This window comes from Mauremys reevesii, linkage group 5 (assembly GCF_016161935.1).
Source record: "Mauremys reevesii isolate NIE-2019 linkage group 5, ASM1616193v1, whole genome shotgun sequence".
NCBI classification, from domain to species: Eukaryota; Metazoa; Chordata; order Testudines; family Geoemydidae; genus Mauremys; species Mauremys reevesii.
Genome location: NC_052627.1, coordinates 54,805,564 through 54,828,030, shown reverse-complemented (window position 1 = coordinate 54,828,030; position 22,467 = coordinate 54,805,564). Strand labels below are relative to the sequence as shown.

At 42.2% G+C, this 22,467-nt stretch overlaps 1 protein-coding gene and 1 long non-coding RNA gene across 4 annotated transcripts in view; one reads left to right on the top strand and one right to left on the bottom strand.

Annotated features, from left to right (window-relative positions):
- Window positions 1–1,957: 1,957 nt before the first annotated feature.
- Window positions 1,958–21,065, bottom strand: LOC120406230. 2 transcript variants are annotated; one of them, XR_005599155.1, is made up of 3 exons: window positions 20,943–21,065; window positions 19,846–20,001; window positions 1,958–2,174 (listed from the first exon to the last, which is right to left on the bottom strand). It is a non-coding gene; the product is annotated as an uncharacterized LOC120406230 (long non-coding RNA). The 2 variants fall into 2 exon arrangements; XR_005599156.1 differs by lacking the exon at window positions 1,958–2,174 and adding an exon at window positions 8,782–8,859.
- Window positions 20,914–22,467, top strand: part of OTUD4 (OTU deubiquitinase 4) — a 49,055-nt gene continuing 47,501 nt past the window's right edge. The window contains exon 1 of one of the 2 annotated variants that reach the window (XM_039540724.1): window positions 20,914–21,224. The gene's annotated coding sequence lies outside the window, so the exon portion shown is untranslated. The remainder of the gene's footprint in view (window positions 21,225–22,467) is intronic. The other variant, XM_039540720.1, reaches the window with a different exon arrangement.

Genomic DNA, 22,467 nt, shown 5'->3' with positions numbered 1-22,467 from the left:
CTTCAGGATTGGGCCTATTATCTAAATAAAAAAGACTGTACTCAATCAGTCCCGTTTTGTCTGTTTAGTGTTTAATAGTGTGTACTAAGGCACTTATAGGGCTTCCTTTATTGTAGCAGCAGAGAACCTCTTAATATTTAATGCATTTCTTCTTGTGACACCCTTGTCAAGTAGGGAAGTATTATTATCTCCATTTTATAGATAGGAAACTGAGGCACGGAGAGACTAAGTGACTTGTTCAAGATTCTAGCCTGGAACCCAGGGTCTCTGGGTGGCGTTAGGCACTGGACCATCCTTCCTCCCTCATTCATTTAGTGAGCCGTACACACACACACACACCCATCATTCTGACTACTTATATCTATTTTGTTAGTTCAATAATAATATTAACAATAAAATTACTAGGAAACCAAATATTGATTTAAGCCCCAGCACAAAGATTTTCAGTTGCAACTGTACATTAAAAATACTTGGATTAGAAATCGATTTGGGTGTGCACATTGCTTCCATACAGCCTACCTATCTCTTGACTTCCTTTCCAATTTGCCCACCTTCTTTTTGCCAGAGACTTAAAATGTTTCTTCCATTCCTCTGAGACAAAAGGCAGTGATCAGCATTAATTAGCCACCTGCACCCACAGCAGAAAACTAAAACTTGTTTGCCTTACATGGTTTGTTGAACCTCAGGGGACCAACCACGTGTTGTTTTAACAATTCAACTCCAGTTCCTCCAAGAGTGTTTAATATCTTATGCAATGTTTAGCACTATTAGGAGAAAAAAAATCTCTTTTTCCTTGTGTACACAAGTAATAAGGAGGAGGATATGCTCTATGGATTCCATGGAAGAATGAATAAATACCCTCTTATTTCCCTTCTTTTTTTTTTTAAACTTTTCCCTTTGATTTTCTCTTTTCCTATCGTCTATCTGCGTTTATAATGCTAAGCGACATATATGCCAGGAAGGTTATTATCTGTACCACTCTTCCTTCAACTGGAACTGTTGCCATGAAAATATGGGCCTTTTGCAGATAAAACTAATACTTAAGATTTATGTAGCTCTTTCCCTCTTCAAAGAGCTTTACTTATGTTAATCGGATGTAAACACTGCACTTTATTTCTAATTAAAATATTAAAAACAATAAGAAATAATAAAACAAGTGTCCTTTTAAATCTTTAACAGTGACATTTAATCAAGTTCTTTATTGTCAAATAATACCTTTTTAATGATAACTAACTATCTAACAAAGCTTATTTGTTGGAATATTTATAAACATCATTTTTCACCTGGTTTGCCATTTCTCATTACTGCAGCAGGTTAAGAATGATAAAAAAAAAATTATTCTGCAGGGTTTCTCTCTTAAGGGCCTGATCCAAAACCTACTGAAGTCATTGAAAAGACTCCAATTGACTTCAACAGGCACTGGATCAGACCTGAAGTGCAACAATTTACTTGAATCTGGGGAAAAGCTGTAGACATAAAAACGAATTATTTGTGTGTTACTGGATTACTGGAAGTGCAATTTATGATGTCAGTGTGACACTGGCAGACCAGGTGCCAGCTCTTGCCAAGGCATTAGGCCTCAGCCAAACGCTGACAAATTCATTGCTGGAACCCAGTCCAGCTCACCTGTGTGTTAGTATGGTTAAGATGGGTATTGAACTTATAACTATGTTTAGACTTTATGAAATGCTTGAAAGTTGCTACATGTATTAATCCTACTTATAATATCTGTAGTCCACACTATAAAGTATTACTTAAGTGTTAGCTGTAAAATGAACTATGTAACTCACCAAACAAGAAAAAAAAACAACCATTACCTATACAAAATGCTAAATCCCTATGGACAGGTCTTCACTATAGGGCTTCACTATAGGGCTATGTCAACCTAAGTTACGCAACTCCAGCTATGTGAATAATTTAGCTGGAGTTGATGTATCTTAGTAGACTTATTGCGGTGTCTATACCATGCTGGGTTTACCTTATGCTTCTTGTTCCAGCGGAGTACCGGAGTCAACAGGAGAGCAACTGCACGTCGATCCCCCGGTAAGTTTAGCCAAGGACTTCCAAAACTGAATGGCCATTGTGGAACACCAGAATACCAAGACTTTGCTACTTGCCCCTGCACACCTATGAAGAGGTTATGTGCAAAAGGGCTTGTCCCATAAGCTTGAATTCTGGAAGAAGGAAATAAAGATAGTTGACAAGAAAATTTTTCTTCTGTTTGCTATAAAGGACACCAACAGGACCAGAGCTATGAAACAGAAGCAGAGATCCCCAGGGTCAACACGAGTTAGCCCTAAAAGACATTCAGAGCTGACAGATTACTACAACTCTGTCACATTTTAAAACCATAGACTGTGACTCATTTGTGTATATACGTTTGCTAGCTGTAACCTTGTAATAGGTCTCTCATTTCTTTTTTCTAATTCAGTGGTTCTCAACTCACAGCCCAATTAGCACACAGCTGCAGCTCAGCTGTGTGCTAAAGACTGCTGGGCCCACGGGGTTGGGAGTGTGGGCTGCCCCACTGCTTGGCGCAGCTGGGGTCCGCTTCTGGCCCCACTCTGTGGAGGATCTGTGGGCGGGGGCCAGGACACTGGGCATAGAGCATCCCACAGTGATAAATAGGTTGAGAACTACTGTTCTAGTTAATAAATCTTTAGTTAGTTTATTACAGGATTGGCTACAAGCAACTTTGGTAAAAGATCTAAGGTACAAATTGACCTGGGGTAAATGACTGGTCTTTTAGGAGTGGTAGCAACCTGAATATTTTGTGATCTTTGTTGTATAGTAACCAACTATCACTAAGGGCTTGTCTACACTGGCAATTTATAGCGCTGCAGCTTTCTCACTCAGGGGTGTGAAAAAACATCCCCCTGAGTGCAGCAAGTTTCAGCGATGTAAAGCACCAGTGTAGACAGTGCACCAGAGCTGGGAGCTGTGCCCTTCGTGGAGGTGGGTTTTTTTTTTTTTTTTTTTTTTTAGAGTGCTGGGAGAATTCTCTCCCAGCTTTCTGCCGCGACCACACAAGGCACGTTAAACCGCTGCTGCGGCAGTGCTTTAGCGTTGCCAGTGTAGACTAGCCCTAAGTCCAGCTTGCCTAGGTGGCAAGATAGTCCCCTAATGCATTCCAGTCTGTCTGCGACTCTGTGCTAAGGCTGTTACAGTGCTTTAGGAATTCACACTTGTTACAGCAATGGTGAAATCTAATTAAAGAATATACAATCAGTGTGGGGTCTCTGCCCTGGTTTTTGACAGTCTGCCCTGAGGTTGGCACTCAGAGTCATGAAGCACTCCAGACAGCATGATAGCCAGAAAAATAATAATAGACAGAGACAGACTGCACAAGGCTTGAGCCAATTTTTTCTCAAATGATCTTAAAAATATATCCACAGAATGGGGAATACTCCAAGAACAGAGTCAGTCTTAGGCCTGGTCTACACTTACAAATTATGAGGAGTCCAGTGGCACCTTAAAGACTAACAGATTTATTTGGGAATAAGCTTTCGTGGGTAAAAAACCCCGCTTCTTCAGATGCCTGGAGTGAAAATTACAGATACAGGCATAAATATATATTGGCACATGAAGAGAAGGGAGTTACCTTACAAGTGGAGAACCAATGTTGAAGGCCAATTTAATCATGGTGCATGTTGTCCACTCCAAATAATTGATGAGGAGGTGTCAATACCAAGAGAGGGAAAATTACTTTCGTAGTGAGCTAGCCACTCCCAGTCCCTATTCAAGCCCAAATTGATGGTGTTAAGTTTGCAAATGAATTGTAGCTCAGCAGCTTCTCTTTGAAGTCTGTTTTTGAAGTTTTTTGTTGAAGGATGGCTACTTTTAAATCTGTTATTGAGTGTCCAGGAAGACTGAAGTGCTCTCCTACTGGCTTTTGTATGTTACCATTCTTGATGTCGGATTTCTGTCCATTTATCCTTTTACGTAGAGACAGTCCAGTTTGGCCAATGTACATGGCAGAGGGGGATTGCTGGCACATGATGGCATATATCACATTAGTAGATGTACAGGTGAATGAGCCTCTGATGGTGTGGCTGGAGTGGTTGGGTCCTATGCTGGTGTCGCTATAGTAGATATGGGGACGGAGAAGGCAATGTGGTTTGTTACAGGGATTGGTTCCTGGGTTAGTGTTTCTGTGGTGTGGTATGTAGTTGCTGGTATTTTCTTCAGGCTGGGGGGCTATTTGTAAGCAAGGATTGGCCTGCCTCCCAAACAGGGGCGGCTCTATGTATTTTGCTGCCCCAAGCACAGCAGTCAGGCAGCTTTCGGCAGCAAGCCTGCAGGAGATCTGCTGGTAAGGTGGATTCGGTGGCATGCCTGTGGGAAGTCCCATGGTCCCGCACCTTTGGCGCCCCCGCCACCGAATTGCCGCTGAAACCGCGGGATCGGCGGACCTCCCACAGGCGCGCTGCCAAAGGCAGCCTGACTGCCACACCCACAGCGACCGGCAGGCCGCCCCCCATGGCTTGCGGCCCCAGGCACATGCTTGGAGTGCTGGTGCCTGGAGCCGCCCCTACTCCCAAAGCCTGTGAGGCCTGTGATCGTTTTCCAGAATAGGTTGTAGATCGTTGATGATGCGCTGGAGAGGTTTTAGCTGAGGGCTCTGGTGGTGTTATTTTCCTTGTTGGGCCTGTCCTGTAGTAAGTGACTTCGGGGTACCCGTCTCGATCTGTCAATCTGTTCCTCACTACCACAGGTGGATATTGTAGTTTTAAGAATGCTTGATAAAGATCTTGTAGGTGTTTGTCTCTGTCTGAGGGATTGAAGCAAATGTGGTCGTCTTTTTAGGGCTTGGCTGTAGACAACGGATTGTGTGATGTGTACTGGATGGAAGCTGGAGGCATATAGGTAAGTATACCAATCAGTAGGTTTCTGGTATAGGGTGGTGTTTATGTGACCATTGCTTCTTTGCACTATAGTGTCCAGGAAGTGGATCTCTTGTGTGGACTGGTCCAGGCTGAGGTTGATGGTAGGGTGGAAATTGAAGAATTCCACCTGGATTTCAACAAGGGCCTCCTTCCTGTGGGTCCATATGATCAAGATGTCATCAAAGTAGCATAAGTAGAGTAGGGGTGCTAGGGGATGAGTGCTGAGGAAGCATTGTTCTAAGTCAGCCATGAAAATGTTGTCATACTGGGGAGCCATGCGGGTACCATAGCAGTGCTGCTGACTTGAAGGTATAAATTGTCCCCAAATCTGAAATGGTTGTGGGTGAGGACAAAGTCACAAAGTTCAGCCACCAGGTGTGCCATGGCCTCATTGGGGATACTGTTCCTGACAGCTTGTAGTCCATCCTCTTGTGGAATATTGGTGTAAAGAGCTTCTACATCCACGGTGGCCAGGATGGTGTTTTCAGGAAGATCACCAATGCACTGTAGTTAACTCAGGAAGTCAGTGGTGTCTCGAAGATAGCTAGGAGTGCTGGTAGTGTAGGGTCTGAGGATAGAGTCCAAATAGCCAGATAATCCCGCTGTAAGAGTTCCAATGCGAGAGATGATGGGGTATCCAGGATTTCCAGGTTTATGGATCTTGGGTAGCAGATAGAATACCCCTGGTCGGGCTCTAGGAGTGTGTCTGCGTAGATTTGTTCCCGTGCTGTAGCAGGGAGTTTCTTAAGCAGATGGTATAGTTTATTTTGGTACTCCTCAGAGGGATCGGAGGATAGGGGCCTGTATAATGTGGTGTTGGAGAGTTGTCTGGCACCCTCTTTACAAATTATATCACTGTAGATACATTGCTCAGGACGGTGAAGAATTTTGGGCCCTGAGCACTGTAGTTAGGTTGGCCTAACCTTCAGTTTAGATATGGCTAGGTTGACAGAAGGATTCTTCCATTGACCTAGTTACTGCCTCTCCAAGAGGTGGATTAACTATGGTGACAGAAAAACCCCTTCTGTTAATATAAGAGACGTCTACACTATGGTGCTATAGCAGCACAGCTGCAGTGCCGCAGATGTACCACTGTAGTATAGATATACACTTAATCCCAGAGCTGGTGGAGGGAAGCTGAGTAATTTGACAGACAATTAAGTGATTAATCTAGCAGTGAGAAGATGCTGGCTGTCTCATTTAGTCACCACTCTGCTGCTTCAGACTAGCCACTGGGATGAGCTAATTGTCCCTATCATGTCAGAGGAAAGCTGTCACTGCAGCAGTCTAAGAGAGGATGCCCTTCTGGAAATGTTAAGAATTCCAGTGACATGAGCTGAGTGCAAAGACGAAAACAGATTCTAGGTGTGGTTGCTGCCAGAAGAATAAGGATAAGGTGTTAAAGTGGTAAAGAGAATGATATAGAAAAGACACTTAAAAATCAAGCTAAAATAATATTAAAAATGAGTGGGTTTTTTTTAAACTGAATATCCTGAGCCCTATTTACCTAAAGGTTGTACTGTCTGAATGGATATGTTAACCAATATACAATGAACTAAGGATGTGTCGGAATTCCAGCTACTCCAAGCTTGCTGAAATCTGTACATCTCAAAATCTGAGTTTGGCCTTGTCTACAAAGAGGAAACTGAAAAGCATAGCTATTCCAGAATAATTTAGTTATTCTGGAATAACTCCCTCATGTGGACACTTATTCCAGAATAGTAGAGATTTTATTCTGGAATAATTACTCCCTGTTTTGTGAGCACAGTAATTATTCCAGAATAAAATCACTTTTATTCCTGAATCAAGTGTCCACAAGGGCGGTTATTTTGGAATAGTTAAATGTTACTGATTTCATTCAAGCTGCTCTCTATAATACATATATTTCTGTATATTTCAAATATGCTGGTTAACTGTCTACAACATTCACAAACCAACAAAGTATTAGTATTTATGTTTACACAAGATATTTTGTAAGTACTAAAAAAATGTTAACTGGAGGGATGGAATGGGAATTTAATGCAGATAAAGTAGCATTATATCAGAGAGAAATATTACAGCATATACTATGTAACTAAAAAACAAAATATTTTGTTTTCATAAGCACATGAAAGATTTTCAAATACTGTAGTAAAAATCATATTTTAAAAATAAAAAAGATGAACATTGAACTTTACAAAATAATTCTATGGGTCAAAATTTATGCCTTGCATAACTTCAGTTAACTGATTTATTTCTGATTGATTTTAGTGGATTTATAGCAAGGATAAATTTAGTCTGGGATTTTTATTTTTTGTAACTAGAGCCGGTAAAAATATTTTAAGTGACTTTTTTGGACATAAAACGGCCTCTCTCAGAGTCAGCATTTTTTGTGAATTTTTTTTTTTTACTCAACTGGAAAAGAAAATTTTTTGTCTTTTTACTTTTCTCCTTCCTCCATTTTTCCACCACCGCCCTGCTTTTTTTCAGTGATGAAAAGGGAAGTAGAGGGAAATGGTATAACAAGAAATAAGGAGAAAAAAAAAGAGGAAAAAAGAGAAAAGAAAACCCCCAACTTTTCAAAAATGAAAGTTATTCCCTTTTGAAATCTGTGAACAAAAAAAGACTTCAAGAATTTTTTTTAGGGGAGGGGGGATTTTTTCCTCAATTTCTCTACCATCTGTAGTTGTAACCCACTCTTAGTGGTAACACCTAGCCTCCTGTTATCTGTTCTATCAGACATGCTGTTATGGCTTACATAGGATTCAGTTCTGTGAGGTACTGAGCACTCTGGCCCTGATCCAATAAAGCATGTGCTTAAGCACATATATAAACATTTTATTAAGATGATGTTAAAAAAAAAGTCAACGGTACAGAGTTTAAGCGTAGAAGTTTATGGTTATCAGGGAATAACATACAGATTATCAAGGGGTGCGAAGTTCAGTTTAAGATCGGATGGCGTAAGGAATACATGATCTGCAATATCCTTGACTGGGGGTAAAAGGTTAATGGGCCAAAGTACAGACATTGAGATATGAGGGTCTGTTGTTCATATAAAGACTATGTTCAGGTCTGGAGTATAATGAGTGGATACTATGATGAGGATGGATTGACCCTCGTTTGGTGAGATTTAATGTTCAGTGAGTTTATGGTTCCAGTTCATATGGTCCAATGGACAAAGTCTCTCGGTCCCTTTCTCATAGTTGATGCACGATGTCGCTCCGGCTCACGCCTCCTGGTACTGTTGGTGGCCAGTGATGTGTTCGGTGTAGATGTCTCTGGACCATCGGATGGTGTCTGAGACCATGAGGCGCCGCATGAGCCGTGCGTAACGTCGACCAATTCCGCAGGTCCACAACACATGCTCGTTGCAAGTTATGCAAGGTGCTCAGGGCTCCAACAATCAGGGTGTCCATCTGGACCTCGTAGCCCTTCACTCTCAGGGTGTCGGCCAGGGGAGCATATTTTTCCAGCTTCTGAGCTCGGGTTCGCGAAAGGCTGGGGTCCTGTTCTCAAAGGAGACCGTGACGTCGACGAGGATGATCTTTTTCTGGGCCTCGTCAGTGATGACGATGTCAGGTCGCAGCTGGCTGTCAGTACCCGGGATGGTACAGTTCATGGCGACCACCCACCCCAGGCCCGGTGTGATGGCTTTCACCATGCGGTTCTGGATGGTGTTGTGGCACAGCTGCCAGGCTCTGGAGAGGGGCTTGCAGCTGCACAGGACATGGGGCAGGGTCTCGTCGGAGTAGCCGCACTTCCTGCAACGCTTGTCTCGGTTCCCGTGGCAGACGGCTCCAAACCAACAGACTGTAAACAGATGCTGGGGCTTTTCTTATCATTTTGTATAGCACTATAGAAATATTTTTTGTAGAAATTTCATGCAGGACTTGTGAAGAGACATCTTGCCAAATAAAAGTGATTTATTATATGGAATGAAAGGGTTTGTCAAAGTCTCAATAAAGGTTTAGTTAAATTTGGGAGCCAATGTGACCTAGACAAAAAGACAAGGAGCCAGAAGAGTAGAGCATTTTCAGGCAGAGTGAGCCATTGACTAAGTGACTTTGGGCTAATTACTTAACTGCTATGTTCCTTAGTGAAACCAGATGTAATACTGGGTCAAAACATACATCCACACAAAATGTCATTGAGAAACAGATGCTGAACTCTGGTTCAATTTTCCAGAGTAAATAAATTACCAAAAAAAAAAAAAAAAAAAAAGTGAGAGTTAAACATGGCATTAAAACAAGACATTCCTTCAACAGCCTTACTAAGTCAAACTCAGATTTAACTGCAAAGAAAGCCAACACAACTGCAATGTTTTATATTAGAGAGCCAAAAGCCAGCCAGAGATACACACTTCTCATTTGTACTTTATTATGAAAGGCTCATTTTAGAAATAAAGGGCCAAATTCAGACTGGTGTAAGCAGATGCAACCTCACTGACTTCATGAATCCCAATGAAAACAATGATTACATGGAGTCAGAATTTTCCCAAAGTGACACAAAGATAAAAGAAGAAATGAATGTTGACAATGTTGCATAGATTCTTTGTGTGTGTGTGTGTGTTTCAACAGTTAGGTCATTTCGGACCTTTAAAATATTTTAAAGGCCTGTCTTCCAAATCTGGACCTAGAAATAGGAGAGAGAATTTCTTAACACTGCATAGGACTCCTCCACTGAACAGAACAACTACAGTAGTACGTGAAGACCCATGTTAAATGGAGAATTAGCTTGGCAGTTAAAGCACAGGACAAGGAATTGGGAAACCACCTGGGCTCTATATTCAAATCTGACACAGACTTTGTGTGTGACATTGGACCTGCCACTCCATCTCTTGGCACTTCAGTTTCCACATCTGTGAAGTGGGGATAACACTTAAAACTGAAGCACATAGTTGAAAGATCTTTGAATAAGACAGGTACGTTCCCAACTATCATAGTCGGAGTCCTATTCCCCAACATTTAAGGCATGTACAATAGCATATCATTAAAACAGATTCTGTGTTCAAGGGAGTAGAAAGGTGTACAGCATCACGATCCCTTAAGTGCTCCATCAACTGCATGTATGATGCAATTTACATAAAATGAACACTTGAGCCCTATGCTTAGAAAACATGCATGAGTCCAAAATTAAATAGAAAGATCATATACTGGGAAAATAGTTTAAAATTTAATTTTCTAGCAGTGGTTCGTACAAGATCATGTGCAGATGCACAACTGTATTTTCAACGAAAGTGTCTTGTGTGTTACACTTCTTTTTACCATCTTAATCTTGGATCCTACCTTGTGCACCCACTTTACACACCAGCAACAGATCTGGACCTACTATGGCATAACCAGCTATTGAAGCATCACTCTAGCATACAAGGAAACTCTGATGGCATAGATCCTGCATAACAGCTCAATCTTATGTCTCCCCGCAGCAGACACAGGGAGAATGGTGGGGGAAAAAACAGGGTATAGGTGGGGCCTCCCTGTACTCTGGCAATCCCCAGCTGCTCTATTTGCTCCTTGGGGTAGTTAACAATTGGTGCAATGCCTGAGGACTGACCTAGTCCAGGATTGCCTCCTCTGAACCCTACACTCACAAATTGTGCTGCCTCCTCCTTGCCTGTAGCCAAGGATCTAGGCCTTTATTTAATACTTATGGTTTCCTGTCAACAAGTATTGGCTGCATTCCTTCCAGCAAAGTGTCTAAAGTTACTGCTGCACTCATTTACCCTCATCTCACACTTCAATATGGTGAGTGTTGTTATTTTTCTAACATGTTAAAGGATCTAATGCCATCTAAAGGATAAGGTATTGAACTGCAAAAATACAGTGCTATTAAAGACTGTCAGAAACACATGACCCTAAGGAAGAATATGCATCTGCAACCTGCCTGCCTGGAACTAGAGATAGTTACTGTGGCAGAGAACAGGATGAGTGCCAAAAGACTTCACTCTGGGTGTCAATGGGATGATAAGTACAGTTCTTATTAGCTAATGAGGTTGCCTTGATTGGAGTGTTATCTCACTCGGACACCTGGCAACCCTAGAGCTTTATCAGCAACCTGAAATTTCTTCACCCTCATTTTAAAGGTATTAGTGAATTTTACTGCATTCCCACTTAATTCAATCAAGTCTGTGTTAGCACTAACTGCTGCCCATTTAAATACTAAAAGGAAATAACATCTACACAGACCATATAAATTATTTTAAAAAAGCATATATGCTCTAGATGTGAGAGGACAGATATGGGAACACAGTAGTCAGAACACAGACATGGGAATCAGAAGATCTGGGTATTATGTGCAGTTCTGTCACAGACTTCCTGCATCAGCACTGGCAAATTGATGAAAATCTTTCCCTCAGTTTCCCGACCTGTAAAATAAGGATAACAATTCCTAGCTGCCTCTTAAAGGTGCTGTGATCCTTAATTATAGTTTGCAGACTGCTTTGAAATCCTCAGAAGAAAGGCTCTTAAGAAGTGCCTAAATAATTTTCTGTATGTCTCACTAATACAATATAAGTGTATAAGCTTTTAAAATTTTCTTTGAATCTTGTTCAATTACATTACAAGGCAAACAATAAATATTCTGCAGTGGCATTAGACACAAATATGATTAGATATATTTGAATCCATTTTTGAGCCTTTCCAAGTAGAAAGTCTCCTCTAGTCATCTACAGCCTTCCTGATCATACCCAGTCTGTGGAGAAAAGCAACTTTGCTCTCTTAGCTCTCTACATACATTACCACAATTGTCAAAATTTGTTGGTTCTCGGGTAATTTCCCCGCTCTATAAACTAGGTCCCTGTCCACAAACTTTGGGTATGTGAGGGAAGAAACACTCTCCCCTTGACCTCAACACTAACTACTACCAGATATCTCACCTTCTGTTTCTTAGCACAGTACTTGAAAAACTAATAATCTTCTATTTTATGATCTTACACATAACAATATCCTAGACTGATTCGAGCTGGATTTTTTTCTGAACAGGAACAGAAATAGTTTTTATCCACATAATTAAGATCATATATTTTGCTGAAGATTACCTCCCTTTTCTCATCTTATTTTCCTTGGCCTCAATATAGCCTACACACTGTGGAGCATTCCAAACTCTTGGGCTTTCACCATTGCCTTTATAAACATCCTACATGTTTACTCCTTATATTTGTATAGATTATAAATACCTCTTGGCAGAAAACTTGTCTTCTTTTATGTTTAAAGTGCCATTAATACCTCTAGCACTATATAAATATAAGCATTTCTCTCTTGAAATGGCTCTAGAATCTGGTCATAAATAAAGTTTACAGACATAAGCATGAACTTGTCATGACCAGTAAATGCCTAGTTAGTTGTTTTTTTTAATTAATACATTCCATTTCATAATGGCAGTAGGACAACTTTACACAGGATTATTGCTATTTTAAAGTTGTATTAAAAAGGTCACTGAACTTCTGGACATGTGCATTACAATTAATCTGTATTTTTTTTAGAAATACATGGTGCATAGTTTCTGAATTATTAATGTATATTAAAACATAAATAGTACTTAAGCCACCTACCAGAAAGTACCACTCATATGCCCCAATCAAAACCAAAATAGTTAAGTCTAACCAAATGTTGTCTGAGTTTTAATTTATTGGGGATTTTGAAAGGTTAAATAGCCACAAATGTGCATATCTGAAATTATTTCCTATTCTTTTGTGAGAAATAATGGCTTAAAATTAGTAGTAAATAGTTATTGATTTTACTTCAGGCTTATACTACATGCTCTTTCCTCTTTATTAGCAAATATAACATCAGCAAAGTTAAAAAACAGAGGAAGTGAGACAACCACAAACAGCAGAACTGACAAACAAAACCTTTGTCACTTTAGATTTAGGACATGCACAAAAGTTCAGAACTATGTTAAGTTTGGACTGCTCTGATGCTCTACAACAGGGGTAGGCAACCTATGGCACGCATGCCAAAGGTGGCATGCAAGCTGATTTTCAGTGGCACTCACGCTACCCAGGTCCCGGCCACCAGTCTGGGGGGCTCTGCATTTTAATTTAATTTTAAATGAAGCTTCTTAAACATTTTAAAAACCTTATTTACTTTACATACAACAATAGTTTAGTTATATATTATAGACTTCTAGAAAGAGACCTTCTAAAAACGTTAAAATGTATTACTGGCATGCGAAACCTTAAATTAGAGTGAATAAATGAAGACTCAGCACACCACTTCTGAAAGGTTGCTGACCCCTGCTCTACAAAGTAAAAGGCAGTGTTTTTCCTGGCCAATGGTGTACATGTATTCCTCAAACTCTAAAGTAAAAAAATGTCCATGAGAAAAAATGAAATTAGAGTATCTTTAAGGAATTATCTGTTTTCTTTTTAGTTTTTAGGGAGCCGAATGTATCACTTTTCTAAACTTCAAATACTAAAACTCAAGACATGGTTTCTGATCCGTCCCTTTATTAATATTCTGAACATGGACGAACTCCACCAGAGAGGTCCTTTGGGGCCATCTGCCTGTCCCAAGTCAGGGTAAAGGAGGAGGGGGGGGCGGGGGGCACAAACAACCCCCTGTAAAAAAAAGCTTGCCAGAAAAATAAAGCATACAAGTTAGAGACTTTTTTAGCCTGGAAAAAAGAGTTCAACTCAACTGAAGATGGGTGGTGGGTGGGTGGTGGCTGCGAGAAGCACTTAAAGATCACACCCTTTGCAGGAGGAGGAGAGGCACATGGAACATGGATGGAATGTGAGGACCAGGAGGTCAGCGGAGAGGCAGCAGAGATGAGAGTTGAGGCAGAGAAACTACAACAACCTGACCCAGACAAGCATTAAGCGAGACAAGAGAGACGACTGTTGAGACGAGAGCTGTTGAGAGAGTGCTGCTGAGAGAGTACACATGAAGAGACACACACAGGGACACCACACCCATGTGTCTAGCACAGGCAGCAGCAGGCCTGATTGGTTGGGGTTGGTGGTGACAGGATCATCACACATGGTCAGCATCCTTCAGAACTAAAATGAAGAATGTTGTTCAGTGCTAAGATCCATGCAACAAGTAAAGTGAAGGAGGAAACAGACAGGACAAGAGAGACTAGAAGACTTTACTTAGAGACTCAGACAGACAACATTTAGAGACTCTCCATGACCATACTTATACCAAATTGGACCTGAAAACATTTGGATTAAAAGGACACAGGATACGAGGAAGTCATGAGGGACCCATGAGAATGGAGAGAGAGTGGAGTGAATCTGAGTGGATCTGTGTGTCTGTGCTATCTGGCATTGGAGGCAGCATCTCGGATCCAGTACCTCCACAAGAGCAGCCGCGGTATACAGAGCCAACCAGAATGACAGCAAGCACAAAAGAAGTTCAGTCAGAAGTTGCAGAAGCAGGAAGATAGAGAAGAAGAGGAGCAGATAGCGTCCGTTAGAAGCAGTGTGGGCACCATTGAGAGAAGAGCTGAAGAGAGCTGGGAGCTGGAAAGAAAGAAGAAAAGAAGACAACCAGAAGACTGAGAAGAGAAGACCAAGGAAAACCTGATGAGGGACCAAAGAACCAAGAAGAATTTTTGGATTGTACGAGAAAGAAGAAAGAGTTAGTGAGGAAGACAGACCAGAGAGAGGAAGAGAGAGACACAGTTGCCAACAGATGCTAGGAAAGTGTAGAACCAGCAGAAAGGCAGCATCACAAGTGAGTGCTTTGACAAAGAGAGAAGAGAAGAAGAAAGAAGAAGCAGCAAGCAACAGAGAGAAGAGAGAAGACAGAAAGAAGGCAAAGGCAAAAAGCAGGAAAAGAGCAGCTGAAGCAAGCAGAGGAAGAAAGAAGAGGAAGGATGAGGATGTGAGAGGAGGAAGGCAGAGCAAGCAGAGCAGGCAGCAAGAGAGCAGAAGCACAAACAGGCAGCAGCAGGCATACAGCAGCTGTGCACAGCAGTAGCATGAAACAGCTGTGAGCAAATGAAAGTAAGAGCAAGCAGAAAAGAACGCAAGCAGAAGCAGAAGTTAAAGACAAGCAGGAACAGGAATAACACAACAGATGAACAGATGGACCAGCACAGACCAACGAGACACTGACCACCAAATCCACAGACGCAATATCCCAACCAGACAAACAACCAATCAGAGGCAATGAATGCCAATAGCGACAACCAGAAGAGAAGGAAAAATCATCAGAGAGGCTGAAAAAAGCAAGCTGGATGAAGCGGGACGAGCTGTGAGCTCCAGAGCAAATGAAAGAAGAAAAGGAGAAAGAAGTGCTGGAAAAGAGGATAGAAAATCAGGAAAAAAGAAGAAAAGAGGAGAGAAAGGAGACTATAGCAGATATCAAACTCAAACAACTATAGAGGAAGACCTCAGCAACTGTGCCAACTAGAGACACTCCTGAGAAGTCCGGATGCCGAGAATGAAGGATGCCAGGAGAGAGGCAGAAGAGATCATCATGCACAGGACAGCGCAGAACAGGACATGCAGAGGCGCAGCAGCACAGAACTCAGTGGAACTAGCGCACCAGCATCAACTTTGTTGAGCAGTCTGGCGTGGATCGAGAACTATACGCAGCGATTTCTGGAAGCTCCATCCCAGCATGGGCTGGATCCTCTGAGAGGTCCTCATCGCAGTGGTCCACCTGCATCAGTCACACTGTAGAGCAATCATACACAGACATGATGAGAGTGATCCAGCTGTAGAGTGATCCACGGAGATGCTCTCTTTCAGCTTCCCAGGTGCTTTCTTCAGACACATCCATGCTTGTCTCACCATTCTCCTTCTTCTTGGATTATGAAAGGACATCACTGACATCCTGGGAATGGAATCCAATGGGAGGAATGGGTCATTGTGGACCCATTCCTTTGCACTGGGAACGCAGCTTTGCACTCCTTTTTGTTGGCAGAACAGCAGATGCAGACCAGGAAGACCTCAGCAGGCACAAGACAAGGACAACACAAGTTACAGGACAAATTCCATCAGCAACTCATCCCAAGGACAACAAGAACCATCACACTGAAATGTGCAGTCTGGAAGGACCAGGCTAGCATCATCGACCAGCAACCTGTGGTAGGTACGCAGACATCAAAGGCAGGATGGAGCAGCAAGGCACAGCAAGCGAGCAGCCAGAACATCTGGAGCTCAGGAGATGAGCAGCTCCAGAGCGGAAAGGATCTCTGAACTCCAAACAGTGTGAAAGGAACGTTGAAATCAACTTTAAAAACCTGGAGGACCTGGAGGACAACCAAGGAGAACCAACCCAGAGATCCAGACCCTCAGACCCCCAGCCAGATCCGAAGGATCTTCCTGATCAGACAGCCAGACACCATCAGTCACACTCCAAGAGTGACACCATCAGGAACATCCACCAGAGGAAGAGAGGAGAAGGAGGAGGTGGGGGGGGAGAGAACAACCAGCCAAGCAACCAACAAAAGACATCACCAGACAGGCAGCAGCTGCCGGAAAAGAGGAGAAGAGGAAAAAAAAAAGCACCTACTTGGAACCGCCAAAAAAAGGGTTGATAGCCCAGAGGCTAAGAGCAAATAGCTAGTGTGAGGACTATGATGATCTGTTGTTGGCGGCCTGATGAATTGTTGTGGCATGAGGCCTGAATGAATGATGAACATGGACGCATTATTTTTTACCAGATGCTTCTGATTTTGATAAGATGAGAAAAGTAAGTGTGCCTTTGACAATTCAAATACAAGAAAATTATTTCCCCCAAATTAGGGACTGATCATGAAATGGGATCAGACCCTGCTACTCTATTCAGATTCTTACACTACACCCCTCACTGTGGTATCAGAGCGAATAAAATGCTGTGACTAGCATGTCACATGTAGTTCTTTTCCTCTCTCTTTTCCTGTCTACTTGGAACAGAAGGTGATGATGTTTGTCGTGGTTCTTAGCTCTAATAGGAGTTCATTGTATGTCTTGGCCCTTGAAGTACAGTTTCATTGTGCCCAAGGAATAGAGTTGTTGACTGCAGTGTTTGTCCCAGAGCTTTAAGTAATCCTTTAAATATTGCCCAGATCATTAAGCTCCTTAAAAATAAGAACTGAGACCTTGAATTTGATTTTGATATTCTATAGGGAGCCAATGTAGTGAGATGAGAATAGGACAGCAGTGCCTGCAGTAGCCCATGTTGTTGAGGAGGTAAACTCCTGCAGGTTATACAATTAGTAGTTTTCTGGAGGCTGACGGTTTCATATCCAGGTAGAATGCATTGCTGTTGTCCATCTGGGAAGTAACTAAGGTATGCAAAACTGAGAGTACGTAGGTTATTTTTAACTTGGATGGGATACTGACTCCGCAGATGGTAGAATTATTCTTAGATCCTCCGTATTATTATCCAATAATATGCGGTTTTCATCAATGTAAGCAACAAATCCAGGCCCTTTATCAAGGGCCTGCCTTCCTCTCTGACAGAATTACAGAAGATGTCAGTGAACACAAAGGCCCATAGAATAAATTCTCTACACTGATTGCTTTCCTCATCTCTCATGTTTTAAGCCTGATCCAACAACCTCTGAAGGCAATGGGAATCTTCCCATTGCATTCAATAGGTGTCAGTGAACCATTTGTTCTACTTTAGAGGGTTATGAAAATAATTTAATCTTTTCCATCAATTTTGTTTACAGTTAATAGTCAGTTAAGAATGCTTTGAGTATGTGTATGTGTGTGTGTCAAGGCTGATTCCCCATTCTGGCACTTTGAGTGCAGAAGGTGGGGGCCCGCAAGGATTTTAAAAATTAATACTGTCCACTCCAGGTTTGTATTAAACTCCCAAGGTTACAGCTTTTCTCTGACATTGGCTTGGTAAACTCTTCCACCACCCAAATTCAAAACCTCTTTGAACCCAGGAAGACGCACTTGGGAATTCCTTCTTATGGAGTACCCTCAAGCCCTCCCCACCCCAGGGAAAAGCTGAGAAAGAAAACAAAGGAAATTAGCTGTTGCCACCAGCTAATTAAACAACATATGCACAAACCTCTTAGGACACCAAAAATCCAATCCTGTTCTTAAAAAAAGGTATTTTTTTATTAAAACCAAAAAAGAAAGAAAAGACTTTTGGAACTTAGGCTTTTGCTAGATTTTAAAAGAGCAGTTCCAAAAATTAAGCACCCAAAGTAGCTTTCTTGGGAGTTCAGCTTAAAGATTACAAGCAAACAAAAGCATCTGGGGTTAGCACAGAGGAGTCCATTAGCCATAACAAATAAACAGAAATGACCCTAATCGAGTCTTGCTAAACATTTCTGATCTACTTACATATTTGGGAATTCGAAATAAGTAGTTCTAGGTATGATCTAATGATTTATGATCATACCTGGCTTAAAGCAGAAATTCTCATAGCATAACTTCTCCCTGTTCCCCTCTTTCTCAGAGAGAGAGAAAGAAAGACAGAAAGGGGAAGTTTTTTTCCCCATTTCAAAAAGTTCTAGCCTTCCCATTGGCTCTTTTGGTCAGGTGCCCACTCCCTTTCCTTTACCTGGGGGATTTTGTTAACCCTTTACAGGTAAAGCAAGCAGAGAACAGTCACCAAGAGGGACTTCATAGCTAGCTGACTGGGTGTCCATAAAAGGGAGTTACCCCACTCCCCCTTCATTTATCACAGTGTGGGTATACACCAGTTCAAAGTATTGTATAGGAAGAAAAATACTGCTTTTTTTCAGTAGAGGATCTCTATGTCATCCTGAGTCACCCAGAGCAACATTTTTTTGGAATCTGTTCTAGATATTAAAACCAACGAACAGATCCCTGATTCATCAGCATGTATTCTTCAGTTGAGGGTCAGTATTCAAAAGGAAGAATTACACCCAAAATTTAAAATGAACTCTTCAGATTTGGGAGAAAGATTCTGGGAAAACCCTTGCTTGCTATTTGTTGCATTCTCAACCTACTAGAAACATATGACTAGATAGTGATTCTCAATTTGAGTAAGGGTAATACCTTGTTCTAAAGCATGAGGGTTGATAATCCTATTAACATTTTCCTAGGTAGTTTAAATGCTTATATTGGTTTCCACTGCTTTCTTGATTCCTACTAAACTCTTTGGCTCATTAATATTTTGTGGTAACAACCAACCTTTTATTGGTTTTAATTTATTGCTTTTTAAATTAATTGAATGGCCCTTTGTTCTTGTGTTATGAGACAATAAGTGTGTCCAGTGGACCTTCTCAACACCATTCATTATTTTATATATTCTACTACTTATTTGTCTCCTCTCAGCTAAACAGACTGGGTCTTTTAGATACTCTTTATAAAGGAAGCCTTTTCAAATCTCTAATCATATTCATTGCCTTTCTCTGGATCTTTCCTATTATTTTTTGTCATACAACAAAAATAAAGATTCACAAAGAATCACCTCAAGAAAAAAAACTATCATCACACTAAAGCTATTCTCTTGATCTCCTGTCTAGAACTTCCCCTAGTTCCATTTCTCCCTGTCTTCCCACTACAGATTTAAAGAAATTGTACATATATTCTCACATTCTAACTGAGAAAGGGCAACCAAAATTAGACGGAGTGCTCAGGATAAGAAGGTACCATCTATTTGTGTAATTAAACTTAAAGTGAGAAAAGAAAGTTAAGGTTGCAAAATCAGGTACTCAAAAGTAAGAAATGCCAGGTTTAAGACTATCCGTGCAACCTTAATTTGCTCCCTCATTGTTACATTAATTACATAATTGCATACTATCCCCTATCTCCTCATACAATCTCAGTCTGCCACAAGCATCCTTGCCCCAGTCTGTCTCAATCTTCCTGTATCTCCCACTCCTCCTACAATCTCAGTCCTAGGCTCCTTGCCCAGCCAGTCAGTCTTCCTCACCTCATAGTGATGGCCATAGTGATACCCAGGTCTTTTTCCTGTCTGAATATTTTTTTAAGCATATATCAATATGTGTAAATGGTTCAAATTGTTCTTTCCAATACACGTTACTTGCACATCTACATTGAATTTCATCTGCAGTTGCCTTGTCACCAAAACAAACAAAACCAAAAATTTGATACCTAATGACATTTGTAGATCATCAAATTGTTCACTCTGTTGTAGGTCATATCCCTTCCCCACAACCCTTTGTCTTCAGCAGGGACTCTCTCTTCCTATATGTTTGTACCAAGCCTAGACAAAGGGGCCTTGATTTCAGCTGGAGTCCTTAGGTACTGCTGTAACACAAATACATAATAATAAATAGCTTTGTTCCATCCCTCTGGAAAGATGCACACTCTTCTCTAGCCTTGATTAACCAATGTTTTCTTGCTGCTTTTCACTAATGGCTTGTCTACATAGGAAAGTCATACCATGTAAGCTAAGGTGTGAATTGAAATCATTAGAGTTAGGCTTGGAAGGATTAGATTTTTGTTGGTAGACATGAATTCCACTGTATCTATATAAACAAAAATATATTTCTATAAATAATCATTTAAATGTACAAATAGGCAACATAAGAGAACTGCTGCTTGCGAACTTACTGGTTTGATTTAAAGGCAATTTACTTAGTATGTTTTGACATGTGACTTGACAATTTGTGTTTTAATAGTTACAAAGCTTTTACTTCTTGAATCTCAACATCTACTGTCATTAAGTGATTATTGTCTGATCACTCATAATGTCCCAGGGAAGGGAAGTCAGACAATTAAAAAAAATAATTGTTTAAAAAATGCTTAAAATAAACATTATTAGCCGTTAAAGTTATAAAAAATAAAAATCAAATTCTGCCAAGCCTAAATACAGCAACAACAGAATAAAACCCCATGCGGACACCCAGTCTCTGGTGGAAGAGACTTTTTCCCATTCTAGCTTATGTTGTTTCGGGAGGGATTTAAACTAAACTAAACTAAACAAAACAGCAACAACAAAAAAGCTACTTTTAGTGCAGAAGAAGAACGCGCACCCAGGGGATTATACTGGTTAACTATATCAGTTTAGCTAGTAACATGTGCCGTGTAAACAGTCCCCCACCCCCGGTAATATCCCAGACCGGGCTAATCCTCCAGGTAGCGCTCCGGCTGCGCCCCGCGCCATCTGAAGCCCCCCACCCGGCACTCCGCATTAACTGGAGCGCTCAGCAATACCCTGGGGGAGCGAAGCAGTCTGCGGATTGTACCATTAGCTGCTTCCGCGGGGGTGCGTGTGAAACACCCGCTTCCCGACGCTCGCAGGGGAACAACTCGACTTGCCACCGCGCCCCGCAGAGACATGGTGCAGGCTACAGCCACCAGCACAGGTGTGGCCGGTGGAACAAACCAACAGCAGGCGACGGGGGTGCCCGCAGCATCATAGGAAGGCGACGCGGGAGATTGAAGTGGCTGCGCCGCCGCTAGCCAGGGGCCCTGGCGAGGGGAGGAGGAAGGGAGAGTCCGAGCCTGCTGCGCCCGCCTCTCCCTCGGTAAGTGCCAGTCACTGCGCAGGGGCAATTCAGGGGGCTGGAGCCAGCGCCTGGCCCGGCGGCTCCCCGCAGCTGGGGCCGCTCCCCCCTCCGCCCGCAGGCGGGTCCTGCTGCTGAGTGAGACCAGGGCCCCGCAGTGACACACACGGCACCAGCCGCCCGGCCCGCTAGCCCGGCCGCCGCGTCTCCCGCGCTCCGTGTGTGCCCCAGGCCTAACACACCCGCCCCTCGCCACAGCGTGCAGCCGCGCTAGTTGCACCGCTTCCACCTTAGCGATCGCTGCAGGCAGAGCCGGGCGCCGCTCTAGGGCGGCCCAGGCCCGGCAGGGACCCGGTGGCCTCTCTGACCAATAAAGCAGAGTGTAGTCGCGTGTCTTTTTTGGGGTGTCGCGGTGTTTCAGCCGGTGTTGTGTCCCCCGCGCCGCTGTGTCTGCACTGTACGTGTGTGAGGACTTGGGGACTCCAGCGTTACGCTAATTCTGTTCGGAGGCCTCCCGTTGTTGGGGGACCGGGCTGCTGCTTCCGTGGTCCCGCAGCCGACAGGCTTTATTGGCCTGGGGGCCTAGTTCGATGGATTAAATTAAAAGACAAAATGAGCAAGTCTTAATGAAACTGAAACTTGGGTGGTCTGGCTGTTGTGGGTCAGTGCGTCTACTTCTCGGCTCTCTGAGCTCAGATCAAGTGTGAGTAGTCTCTTGGTCTATCCAAGGCCGTGATCAAGTGTCTTGATGGTTTTGGTCTTTTGGCCTCGAGATGAAAACCTTGTCTGTGTCTCTGGACCTTGAAGTAAAAAATTATTTAAGTTATATCTGTTCTTATCAGTTTAATACCTTGCCACGTTTGTGACTCCAGAGATGATTCTGTTTCTTGGAACACCCCCTCCTCTCAGTGTTCTCAAATGTTTTTATTGGTCTCTGTACCACTAATATGATGCTATGCTGGCTGGGATTTGCCTTTCATTAAGGCAAAGCATGAATGTGAGTGAAAACACTTGAGGGGAAAGGGGAAAAAAAGGAAGAAAGGTAGAACGCTGGTCCTGAAGAATGCCAAATAAAATTGGAGGCGCTCCCAAGGAACTTTATGGGTGGTTATTGTAATTTGCTAGGCCTCAAGCCAGTTGAAATGTAAGAGTACAATATAGCAAAAAATGCAACATACCCTTTTAGTAGAGGATTGACGATTTTGCACTGTTTGGAATATCACTAATTGTTGACATTGCAGGTTAACTGGTATAATACTTACTT